Below are 12,336 nucleotides of genomic sequence, written 5' to 3'. Positions count from 1 at the left end.
ATTTTTCTCCACTTCTATTGTTCTTCTTCTTTGGACATGTAGCAACAATATGACCAATCTCATTACAATTAAAACACATGATAGGTATCTTGCCTTTGAATTTTCCTTTGCCTCTATGAAATCTCTATGCCAACAATGTTTCCAACTATTCTACATCCTCCTCATTTGTATCACTATCACTAGAAACATATTTGACCTTTTTATTTTTCTCTTTAGGTTCCTTTAATGATATTTAAGCTTGGAAAGAAGATTCAACATTTTCAATTTTGAAATTATCAAAATTAGAGAGTTCAAAGGTAGTGAGTCTACCCATCAATCCTTCAAGGCTCAGATTACTACCAAGTATATATCTTAGTTCTTGTATGGAAGAAACTCTAATATCATAGATAGATAGTAGTGTTCTCAGTAATTTTCTAATTATAGTATCATTATCAATGATACAATTAGCTTCTCTAATAGCATTCACAACATCTTTTATTCTAGTGCAATATTGCAAAACGTTCTCACCTTCTTGTATTCTCATGTCATCTAACTTCCCTCTTAGAATTTTAGAATTGGCTCTCAAAATATTTGCATCTCCTTCATAATTTTTTTGTATTGCATACCACATGTTCTTTGTAGTGTCACAATTCATGATGTCATCAAAATCTGAGTAAATTAGGGCAGAGCCAATCTCCAACATTGCCTGATTATGTTCTTTCTTCTTTTTCAGATCATCACCAATTACGGATCCAACAGAATCAACATGCTTAGTAGTGATGGTAGATTATCCATAGTCTCTAAGACCTCCTAGGTGTAGCTTCATCAAACTTTGCCATGCAGGAAAGTTTTCCTTGTTCAATTTGGGCACCTCCTTTTTATGCATCTTTATCTTTAGCTCTTAGTAACTTCAAAATATTTCTTCTCAAGCACTGTTGGCACTTAAAATCGCAGCCCTGATTTTGAGCACCATAGAAATTTTGAGCCCTATAAACGCTTTTATATGCCTATGTACCTGACTGTCAGTATGAGGCCTAAGAGGTGTTTAATGTTTCTAAAACCTTCCATTCAGCTTGTCTACCTATTCCATATGGTCAAATCATCATTCTGAGCTATTCGGCGAAGTCCTATTTTGAACAATTGTCAATCTTGCTTTTTCACCAAAGTGTCAAACAACGACAGGAGGCTGTGTTTGCATCTGAATATCTCGCACCCAAAAAGGTTTTGTGACTTTCCACTTTGAGAGTATCTAATATCCATACCTGAGAACCTATGCTTCAAATTTTGAGTCGTTTCAAGTCCATTTGAATAGGTTTTGAATCCCTCAAAGTTGGTCAATTACTGTTTCCATGCTTTTGCGATTTGCACCTAATTCTGGGAAGCCCTGTTTGACATGCAATGACTTTTGACCGGTTGAGCCAAATGATAAAATTCCTTTTGTGTTGTATTTTAGACATCAGAGACTTGTTATGTTCCAAGTTTCAGCTTATGAAAAATCCATTTGGTCAGTTTTCAAGTGTGATTCCAAACACAATTTATAAGTTTTAACTGGTGTCAGTAATTGCAGATTGATTGTAACCCCTGTTTAGGACGTCATATCTCCTGATCTATGATAGGTGTGATTGAATGGTTTGTTTCCCTATGTTCTATACTAAAAATAATCCAAGTGTGCTAGTTTTCAAATCTTGATGAATCCGTTTGTATACTTTTCTAGGGTCTTTCCATTCACAAAAAATGTTGTTTTACTGATGATCACTATCCTGCTAACCCAGATAGCCTACTTTTCACACTTTCCAAATGCGTCCTATGATTTTTCATGAGCTAAAATTGTAGAATCATACTCACCTCATGAAAATCTACCAGTACCCCAGTTTTTGTAACCTCAAGTGCCCATTTGTCCAGTTTTCCAGGCCATTTCGAAACTCACTTTCCAGTTTTCTAACATGTTTATCTGCAGGTGAATTTAAGTTGGCAACTTCAGAGGTCAATATCTTTTGACCTTGATGTCATCATGCAATGAGATCTAGCAGGCCTATTGATCATGTTAGAAAGAATAGAGATCCTGAGTTTCAGAGCTTGGTTAGTTGTTCGGGTCAATTTTCAAAGGCAGTCAACGGACCTCCTGACAAAGATTTGATAGGTTGCAAAAGGCATAGATGAGTTTTAAATGATCAATCAATGCTCAAATTTGAGTTTAATCAATATTAGATTGATAAATAAATCAGTTTGAGAAGTCAGTCGCTTGAAATGCAAAATATTTTTAGCTGAACCCATGTTGGGCCTGACTAAGCTTCATTAGATTGATAAGGCATTGTGGGATTTTCAAAATGATTAAAGAAAAATATTCCTGAACAAAGAAATTTTCTTGGAGCTATATTGATAGCATTGGATACAGGAGTCCTAATTTTAGGAGCAACATACATAGATCAGTTTGAAGGGTGACTTAAATCTATGTTGAAGGAGATAAAAGAATCCCGAGGGAAAAAATAATGTTTTATGTAGTATGAGATCAATTACATGGGATGAGTATAAAAGATATGTAGAGAAAGATGTTGCAATTGAAATTCCAATTACAATAGGTATACTTTGCCGAACCTAATGTGGTAGATATCATGAATATTTTGCATGGTTTGACATATAGTATGGATATAACAATAGAAGCTGCTAGCTGATTATCTTGTTGTTATATAACCAATCAGTATTCTCCTAGCAAAGAATTTGATCTAATTGATGATTCAACTTGAAATATCAAAAAAGGACGTGTAGAAGGTCTAATATCAAAGCTGGAAGGCATTAATGCTTAGCAAGAAAGGTGAGTAGAAGCCGCCCAGAGAGGGATAAGTAGTTAATCGAACAAAGTAAGCCACCCATAGCTGAAGAAAGTCATCCAAGCCGCTGGAAAAGAACAGGAGACAACGTGCGATTGAGGAGTTAATTGAAGAGGTCGGTTTGGTAAATAAGTGCCCAAAATTTGGGAATTCTAGTGTGGACTTTGGGTGATTTTATTGGCATTTCCCTTTCCTTTTATTCTGCATTTGGATGTCACAGTTTGCAGAGGGTTTGGACGTCACAATTGGGCATTATTTTGTGCAATAATCACTAGACACCATCAAAAAGGCAGTCACCAGTAGATAAAATGCAGTCAAAGTGGGAGGAGCTCATAGCAGATGTGGGGGGCATCTAGCTCCAAGAACATGCAATTAATGGGCAACAATAAATTGAAAAGGAAGTTCTCACCAGCAAATTCTAAAGCCGCAACCTGAGAGAACATCGAAATAGTAAAAGAATGAACTCACGCCAGTGCAAAAAAAAGATTTCTGTGCTAAAGCATGAGTAGAGGAACAAACAAAAATATAGTCAAAGAAATGCCAGTGCACAGAAAATCCATTGAGGAAGCTGCAGAAGTATCGCTACAGGAAAAGAGGAATCCAAGCTAAAGAGAAATGGTCTGAGCAACGTGTAAGAGGAGAAGGCCACAAAATTCTAGTAACCCAACACGGAAAAAGAAAGCCCATGCAAATCCAAAAGAAGTAGCTCATGCCCACGTTGAGCAGTATGAGACTAGATACCCTCTGCTCATGAAAAATTTGCCATTATTAAAGAGAAAGGCACGTCAAGTGCATAGCTGATTAAGCCATAGTCAGAAAAGACAAGGCATCCACAGCAGTCGGTAGATTAGAAGAAAAATTCACTGTTTCTATGGCAAGATCCACATGAGCAGAGCATTTTTTAAGCATGTACGCCTCAGAAAAGGAAAAGCCCCACATGTTGAATCAAAAGGCACCCTCGCGTAGAGAGCCCATGGGGAGAAGATTGCAGGAGCAAAAAATGCAGTCAAGGCAAAGCTGACCAGCATGAAAAAAAAGAAAAACTGCTAGCCATTTGAAAGAAAAACACAGGAGGAAGAATGGAAATTGCATAATCCCACATTGGGTTGGGGACAAAAGAGATATAAGTTTGAATATGACTTTATGCAGATAATGCAATGTGTAAAACACGTGGGCAGTTTTGAGAAGCCACGACCATGTGTGTGGCCCGCGAGTCAATGATCACATATATTTTATGACTTGTGACCTTGTTAAAAGGTAAGCGTATGATCAGAGCAAGATTGGAGAGGGTTTACATGGCTATGCTCACGTATGAGTGAAAATGTATTTGAAAAGCCTTACGCTCCTCCGCTTGCCCATATGGTCGAGAAGCAAGTTTTAAAGTCTCGTGGTGTTATGTTCATGCCCGTAAGAACGTAAAGAGCAGCCTTCAGCGTGTGAACATGAATGGAAATGTGCAGAGGCTCTGGGGCTATGGGATTTAGGCTCATGATGATACGCTCAAGCGTAAAAATGTAAAGGAGATTCATGGAGTTTTTGGTGCTACGAGGCTGAAATGAAAATAATTAATTAAAATATTTCATGATGCGTCTGAGCAAATAGGAGTTTGCCACGTGGCGTCACAGGAATGGAGAGATAAGGAGAGTTTGAAAATATAAAATAAAATTCAAAAAATTCAACGCTGATGATTTAAAAAATGAAAAATTTGAATGTTTTTTCTAATTTTATATAGTCCAAACTATATAATTTTTAAAATATTTTCATTTTAAATGTTATGATTCAATCGTGGAGGCCTATTTTTTTTCAAATTGCCATATCAAGGGCAATTTTTATCAGAAATGTGTAGTGCAGTATACCGTTGGAACCGAGAAAATCCAAATTTTCTAGATTTGAGGTCGGATTTTGCACAAGTCTTCACCAGTTCAGGCTATAAGAAGATTTTCATTTTTCAAAGGCATTCTTAGTGGAATGGGCAGAATTCATCATGGGATGTCAGAATTAGTCGAGGAACGTATATTGATGATTGTTGATGCTTAAAATGAATTCTGGAAATGTTTTTACCCTTCTTGAATTCATTTTTAACCAAATTTTACCATTCCAGATCAAGAATCAAATCAGTTATTTGTTCAATCATAGTTTCAGATATTTGATGCTTTTAGAGCCATAATTGAGAGGGATTTGATTCATCATTTAAGGGAAAAGAAAAAGGTTGTTTTGAACCTGTTGAGAAGGTTTTTCCAGGTGGACAGATGTCAGTTGCAGATTCAGATTCGGGAATTAACTCTTTCCTATATCTAGTTTTTTTTTCCTCATTGTGGGGGGTTCCAGTTCCTTGGAAAAAATTTGCTCATGACTGTGATACCAGATTTTGGATCCAGTTCTTGATGCATTTCCAATACTGAGACACCATATTCTTCAGCAAATTCTTCTTGCATGAACAATAGTAGTGCAGATAATACAGATGGTTTAGACATGTTAGGTGTTTTAATATTTTGATTGCATTCTTTTAAATGTATTTTTTCAAGGAAATTAATACACAGAAATAGGAATTTCATTAGTTTCTTTCTGATTCTCGTCTCCCTTATTAGTGATCTTCAATGTTTTACAATCTCTGAACAAAGAGTTTAGGTTGTAATTGCAGCTCCTTAAGGCTGCATGTTAGTTCATTGTTGCTTATAACCCAAGAGTTTATGTAAATGCTTCAAAGAATCAACAGGATTGTAGGTTTGCTGATGGGGATATCATGCAAGAATGAGTTTCAGATTGAGCATAGATGTCCATTTACAAGTTAGATGGATAAATTAGATATCTGAAGATACACATATGTCTCAGATATTCATTTGTATGAATTTGATTCATGGATTTGCCCAATAGATAAGACACTGGTCATTTACAGGATCACTTGTTCATGTTGCTACATTTTAGGGGTTTTGTTGAGTCAACATCATTAATCAAACGATCTTTACTTTTTATGTTGAAGAGATATCATAGAATGCCCTCACTCAACTCATGATGTTCATAGATCTGCATCTAGCTATCGTAGGTTTGTGTTATTTCATGAGTTCTTAGGAGAAATAAGGGTTTTTATCTGCTTTGAATAGATTCAATATATGCTTTGATAACTGGTACCATATAAAGAATCTATAGGTTCACTCGCCTAGGTTTTGTAGAGCCTGAAGTGTAGGAGTATAGCCTTATAGTTGGCCTGGTGTCTGAATGGGCATGTTGAAAATGGGAGTTAGCTACCCCTAGATATGTTTTGTTCTCATCAGGGTAATTGGAAATGGGTAACATTTTCAAACACCAAAAAGCACTATGAATTTGATACCAATTGTTGAAATTCTTTATAATAATTGAGAGGGGAGATAAATCAGTTATCCAAGGTTGAGATGTATAAATACTTTATTTTAGTACTAATTAGATCCATATCCATAAAACCTCTACATGCATCCATCCATTAGATCATATATTACTTTAAATTTGTAGGTTATTGTCTTAGATCAAAAAACTTTACAGAAATGTAAAAATCAAATACCATAAGAACATCCACACAATTTGACACAAGGATTTTACGTGGAAATTTAATTTGGGAAAAACCACTAGTAACATGCTACTAATTCTCACTATTCTAAAGTGATTTCCTATGAAAGGCCAACCTTGTTAAAGGTTACAATACACACTATTAAATGTGACCTAGTTAAAGGATTTCAAGCACCCTATTAGGAGGGAGCCTTGTTATAGGACTTTAGACCATTCCATTAGAATTCCACCAAGTTAAAGAAGTTACAAATGACTGTTAGGTCAACCTTAATCCAAAGGATTTTATCCAACTGGTACAATTATTAGAAAGTTATAGTAGGACTTGATATGATAAAAACTTATAACTCACTTGCAGGTTATAGATCTTTGTTTTAGTCCTCCATTCTTCTTGGCATTCATACTCTTCAGATTTGATAGCTTATTCACCCTTAAAGAATTCATCCCCTTAAGCCTTCTTTCTTTGTATGCCAACTGTAATCTCTTCTGTTCGACCACTAGATGAAGCAACACCCTAGACTCCTTGTCTTCCTTAGGTTCTTACACATGACAACCTTTACTTCTGACCTACTATCTCTATAAATAGAGAATTTAAATATTTTTCTTCTTAACCATAATCATTCATTTTAGGGTTAGGTAGGATTGAATGAATCTACCCACTTTTTCAATTTTGTTCCTCTAGAAACTTCATCTACAATCTTCCTTTAATTTTCCTCAAAATGATTTACCTTGAATTCTATGCCACCAACTCATCATAGTTATCTTCTACATGCTTCACATAATTCAAAAAATCAAATTAGTCAGCTCAAATCCATCAAATCTTTAATTTAACACTATTTGTCATCACTTGATATCTATACTATTCTGTCACTTAGCCAATACTAGTTCACTTGACAAACACTAAAGTTTAGTGAAGCTCAAAACCAACTAAACTTTACTCGGCATATACTAACATTTACTTGGCTTGCATTTTTTGTCTTCTTTGCTTGGCATGTGTTGGTTTTCACTCAGCTTCTACTAATTTATGCTCAGTTTGCATTGACTGATCAATAAAGCTTGGCAGACACTTTTCTTACTTGATCTTCTTTCAATCTTAACTTGAGTAATATTTCATTTCAAAATTTAAGTAGATAAAGAATAATCTATAGTATCAATGTCTTACTTGGTCTTATTGCTTCTTTTATATACCAAATAGCTCAACCTTTCTCTAGGTGGTTTTGTTATCTCCTCTTTTCAAATCCTCTTCATCAATCAACTAAATGATAACTTTCAGACCAAAAAGAAATTGTCTCACCAGCTATAGTGCATGCCCCTAGTTCACATTTCTGTTATCATTGTTGAATTCTTTTAGGCCAAATTTATGCTTATGATTAGTAGCATTACTTTCATATTATCAAATATTGTTTCAAATTTAGTTGATTATATGATGAGATTACTTGGTACTGTAAATTTCATGTATGCATGATGATTATTTAATAATTTCAGTCATAGATGATGTTTAAGTTAGATGGATTATAATATTTTTTCTTTTGGATCCCTTGGTGGGGCGTTACATTTGGTATCAGAGCCCGAGTTTCTACATTGGGAGCTCTGGGTATATTGGAATGCCACTAGTGTTAAACTAGTTGAACTGAAAAAGAACTTAAACTGTTAGTTGTATATTTTTCATACTTCAACACTTAAACTTCAAAGTGAAATTATACGTAAACCTAAACATAGGCAAAACTGGAAATTGAACTTACTATTTTTAAAACATGTATCTTTTATCTATACATCATAACTTGTATATTTCCAATGAATTTGGGATGTTGATCCTTGTTTAGAATGTTTTAGGGAATCTATTTTAGTATTTTTTTAAAGGAATGAATGTTGGATCAATATGGTTTTTGGTTTACTATTAAACTAGAATCATATTGCTCTAACTCTGTTGTAGTGTTCTCAGTAGAGCCATATCCTCATAAAGGGGGAAAGGGTTCAATGGGACCCGCACAATAAGTTCTTAACTTTACCATCCTTGTAGGCTTCTAGGAGTAAGCCTAAGTCAAGGGGGGGTGGATGTAGTGCCTACTCCTAGTTCACATTTTTTTTTATCATTGTTGAACTCTTTTAGGCCAGTTTTACACTTATGATTAGTAGCATTACTTTTAGATTATTAGATATTGTTTCAGATTTAGTTGTTTATATGATGAGATTACTTGGTACTCTAAATTTCATGTATGCATGATGATTATTTAGTTATTTTAGTTATAGATGATGTTTAAGTTAGATGGATTATAATATGTGTTCTTTTGGATCCCTTGGCGGGGCGTTACACTAGTAGGTAGCAAGTTTGACATCATTGACAAAGTTTTCCATTAGAAGTTCTTTGCTTCAAAATAAGATCTCTTTTCAACAAGCACAGCCCATATAATCCAACCCATTATAATCACAAACCACTTGAAAAAGGCCAAATCCTTAGGGGCATAACACTTGTCTTCATTGAGTGGGAGTACTTGTGAGATTGTGACCATGAGGAAAAAACTAAGCAAGAATGCTTAAGGTTCATTACTTGTCAATGAGAAGGTGTCCTATTATCAAGTACAAGATGAGTGCTACAAATGGGACTATTTCTAAAGACCTTAGGATTAGAAGCTTCCTATATTATCTGCTCAACATCTTGGTGTAAGGATCATTCGTAGTGGAATAACCAAATTACCCCAAGATTTTACACTCACCATTTGTGTCTATTTGGTAGTGTCAATGGAACCTCCATGACAAAGCCAACATCTATTATGGGAATCCACTTTGTGTGAGGCAAGAAGGCATCAAGCATGGGCTAAGTTGTTGAGTAATGAGCTATGACCTTTAGGTAGTTATGCTTGGTGTGTTTTCATATGTGATAGACCTATGAAAACATTTTGGACATACACATGACATTAACATTCATAGGGTTTTATTTTTGAGACATCACAAGTGCTTGTGTTGAAAAGTGATTTGTCCCTTGTTCACCTATTTGAAGACATTCTTATATCCCCAATTATTTTCAAAACTTTGTGTCTGCCATTGTAAGTTGGAGTTTTATTCTATCATGACTACATTCTTGCCTATTAACACATAAAAATTGAACTTAAACATAGACATTTTAGGCAGAAATTCACATGTTACAAAGTTTACTAGCCTTTATCATATGCCGATTCTAAGAAATATCATGCAATAATTTTGATTTTCTAGAAGTATTGCACTACTTTAAAAAATTTATTGCCCTGCTATGATATACTCTATCATACGATCTACTAGGAAGTATCTCCTGTCAAGAAAGTATTGCCTAGTTATTGTACAAACTATCACATGACATAGTTTGATGGACTAATATCACCTAGTGTGCTAGGAATTATCACCTAGTTTATGCTACTTGTAGAATTGAGTCTAGATTGTATTTTAGCCAAATAAGGGGTGTTTTTACATAGTCTTTCCATGAACTAGTCTAAAAATCTTCATGTCTAGTATATTCTTGAGATGAAAAGATAAGTTTAGTCCCTTGAATAAAAACTTAATGTCTCTATCATTCAATTGTCAAAAAATTGATTCCCTCATGTTAGAAATACAATAGGGAAAGTAAATTCAAGGGGGCGAGGGGTGAATCAGTCCTTTCAAAACTTTAACCATAAAATCATTCACCACACATCCATCTCACAATTTGCATGTAAACTAAAATAGTGAGATAAACATATTCATGCATAGTATGAAAGAAAATAACATTCATCATATATATGATACAAGATATTTGATTACCTAGAAACCCTCCAATGAGAAGGTAAAATTGGAGTGGGGATGATGACCACAAATCTCCACTACTACAATAATAAATTGTATTCAATGAAGGCTACAATATTTGATCATAAACTATGATCTACCCTATGAAATATTTGCCCAATTAAAGAATTTCAAGATTTGTAGATCTTACCCTATTAAAGGATTTCAACACCCTATTAGAAGTTTTCCTGATTAAAGGACTATATACTCACAATGAAGTAAGCATCCTATTAAAGGATTTACAACAACCTGTTAGGACTACTCTATTAAGAGATTTATCTAATTCACTTGCTAGAATATCTCAGTAATGATCCTATGGTTAGCACTTTGCTACTAGATAACATATCACCTCTTTCTTGATGTATACTTGATCCTCTCTAATCATATGTATCACTTACGTCCTCGAACTCCTTTCTTGTGTCATCCTCTAACTGATTCTATAATGTATCTCAATTCACAACTCCTTAGCCACCATGAATGCTCTATTTTCAGATGAAAACTTCTCTCTTTTCTCCTTCCACATCCTTTCAATGTTAGGGTTTCTCTTCCTTAAGAAGACTTAGGTGACTTAGGGTTAGGTATGAATCAACAATTATGATTCACCCCTCTTGCCACTTAAAACATCTCTTCAACTAATTGGTTGCATGTACTACATAGGGATCCTCAATATAGATTCATCCTTATTAGCTAGAATTACAAAACAATCCTTAAGTTGGTTGAAAAATGGTTTACATAGAAGTTTGTGCCATTACAAACAACTATGTCCAAAACTATTTACTCAGAACTTGAAGTGTCTGATGCTTGGCACCCACTGTCTCTTCAATGCTATAACTTGGCCTCTAAATGACTCATCATCCATTGATCACTTGACGTCTAAATGATTCAACATCTACTATCTGCTCGACACTTGAGTGACTTGACACTTATTGTATATCTTTATTTTGCATACACTATCTGACATCTTATGCTCAACATACACTACTTATTTGACATGAACTAAGAAAATGACTTAAGTGTATTGTTACTCATATGTCAAAAGCAATCTAAGATTAACACCTCATTCTCTTGGCTACTTTCTATCAACCTTCTTTCTCAACTCTTGTTTGGAACCACTAGTGTTATAAATTCTTGAGCACTTTTGACAAGCTATTCACCTCATTCTATCTTTTTACAAGTGACCATTTTGGCTATAAAAATTTTAACCATAAAAGGCTCTATTTTTTTCTCACTATGCTAAAGGCTTATCCTTACATGCGAATTACAACTAGACTCAAAGTTGATCCAAGAATTTGTCCCTCTTTTACTTTTACACAATTAACTACAACTAGATGTCCTCATAGAAACCTATGAGGAAGATCCTATCCTTGATAGACAGGAAGAAGGTGTTAGAGTTCTTTAGAATAACTAAGAGGGGGGATGAATCAGTTATCTAAGGTCCAATTATGTCCAATCTAAACTTTTTGTCAAATGCTTAATGGCATATAATTGAAATCATCATGCATGCAATTAAACATTAAACAATCATGACAAGTAAACATGCATCACCACATAACATAAAGGATTTTGGTGACCTAGAAACCCTTTAGGAATAGGAGGGTAAAACTAGAGTGGGGATGACACCCACAAAATAATTGAACAATTTATTTCAACCACTTTTGATGGTCTGCCTTATTAAAGGCCTGCCCTGTTAAAGGCTTTACACACTGTAAGATGTGACCCTATTAGGAGTGTGTCCTATTAGAGGACTTAAGAACATTCAACTTGGAATGCCACCCTGTTAAAGGATTTACATAGAGCTATTAGGCCCACCCAAGTCCATGGGATTTATAGTCACCTTGTCAAAAGAATCTTTTATCGCTCTCTAAGGATCTCCTATCCTTCTCTTGAGGATATGTTATCCTTCTCCTAGGGATCTTCTATCCTTTTCCTAAGGCTTATCTACCTAGCTGTTAAGCTAACCTAGCAATGTAGGATTTCAATATCTAATACAATGGTAAGAAAGTATTAGAAAGGTTTTGATCTTATAAAGATTGCAACTTTAACCTTGTAGATTTCAGATGACTCTTTAGTTCCTTTCTTTGCTAGGCTTTTCTTCCTTGCAGTGCTGACAGCTTGTTCACCCTTCAAGATATGTCTCCTTGAGTTCTTCCACTTGTTATGCCAATGTACTCTATGGTCACTAGATCAACTCAAAGTCTTG

Source organism: Cupressus sempervirens, chromosome 1 (genome assembly GCF_028749045.1).
Source record: "Cupressus sempervirens isolate cs-2001-9-10 chromosome 1, ASM2874904v1, whole genome shotgun sequence".
Taxonomy (NCBI): domain Eukaryota; kingdom Viridiplantae; phylum Streptophyta; class Pinopsida; order Cupressales; family Cupressaceae; genus Cupressus; species Cupressus sempervirens.
The sequence above is the reverse complement of the archived record's forward strand: the minus strand, read 5'-3'. Positions refer to the sequence as shown.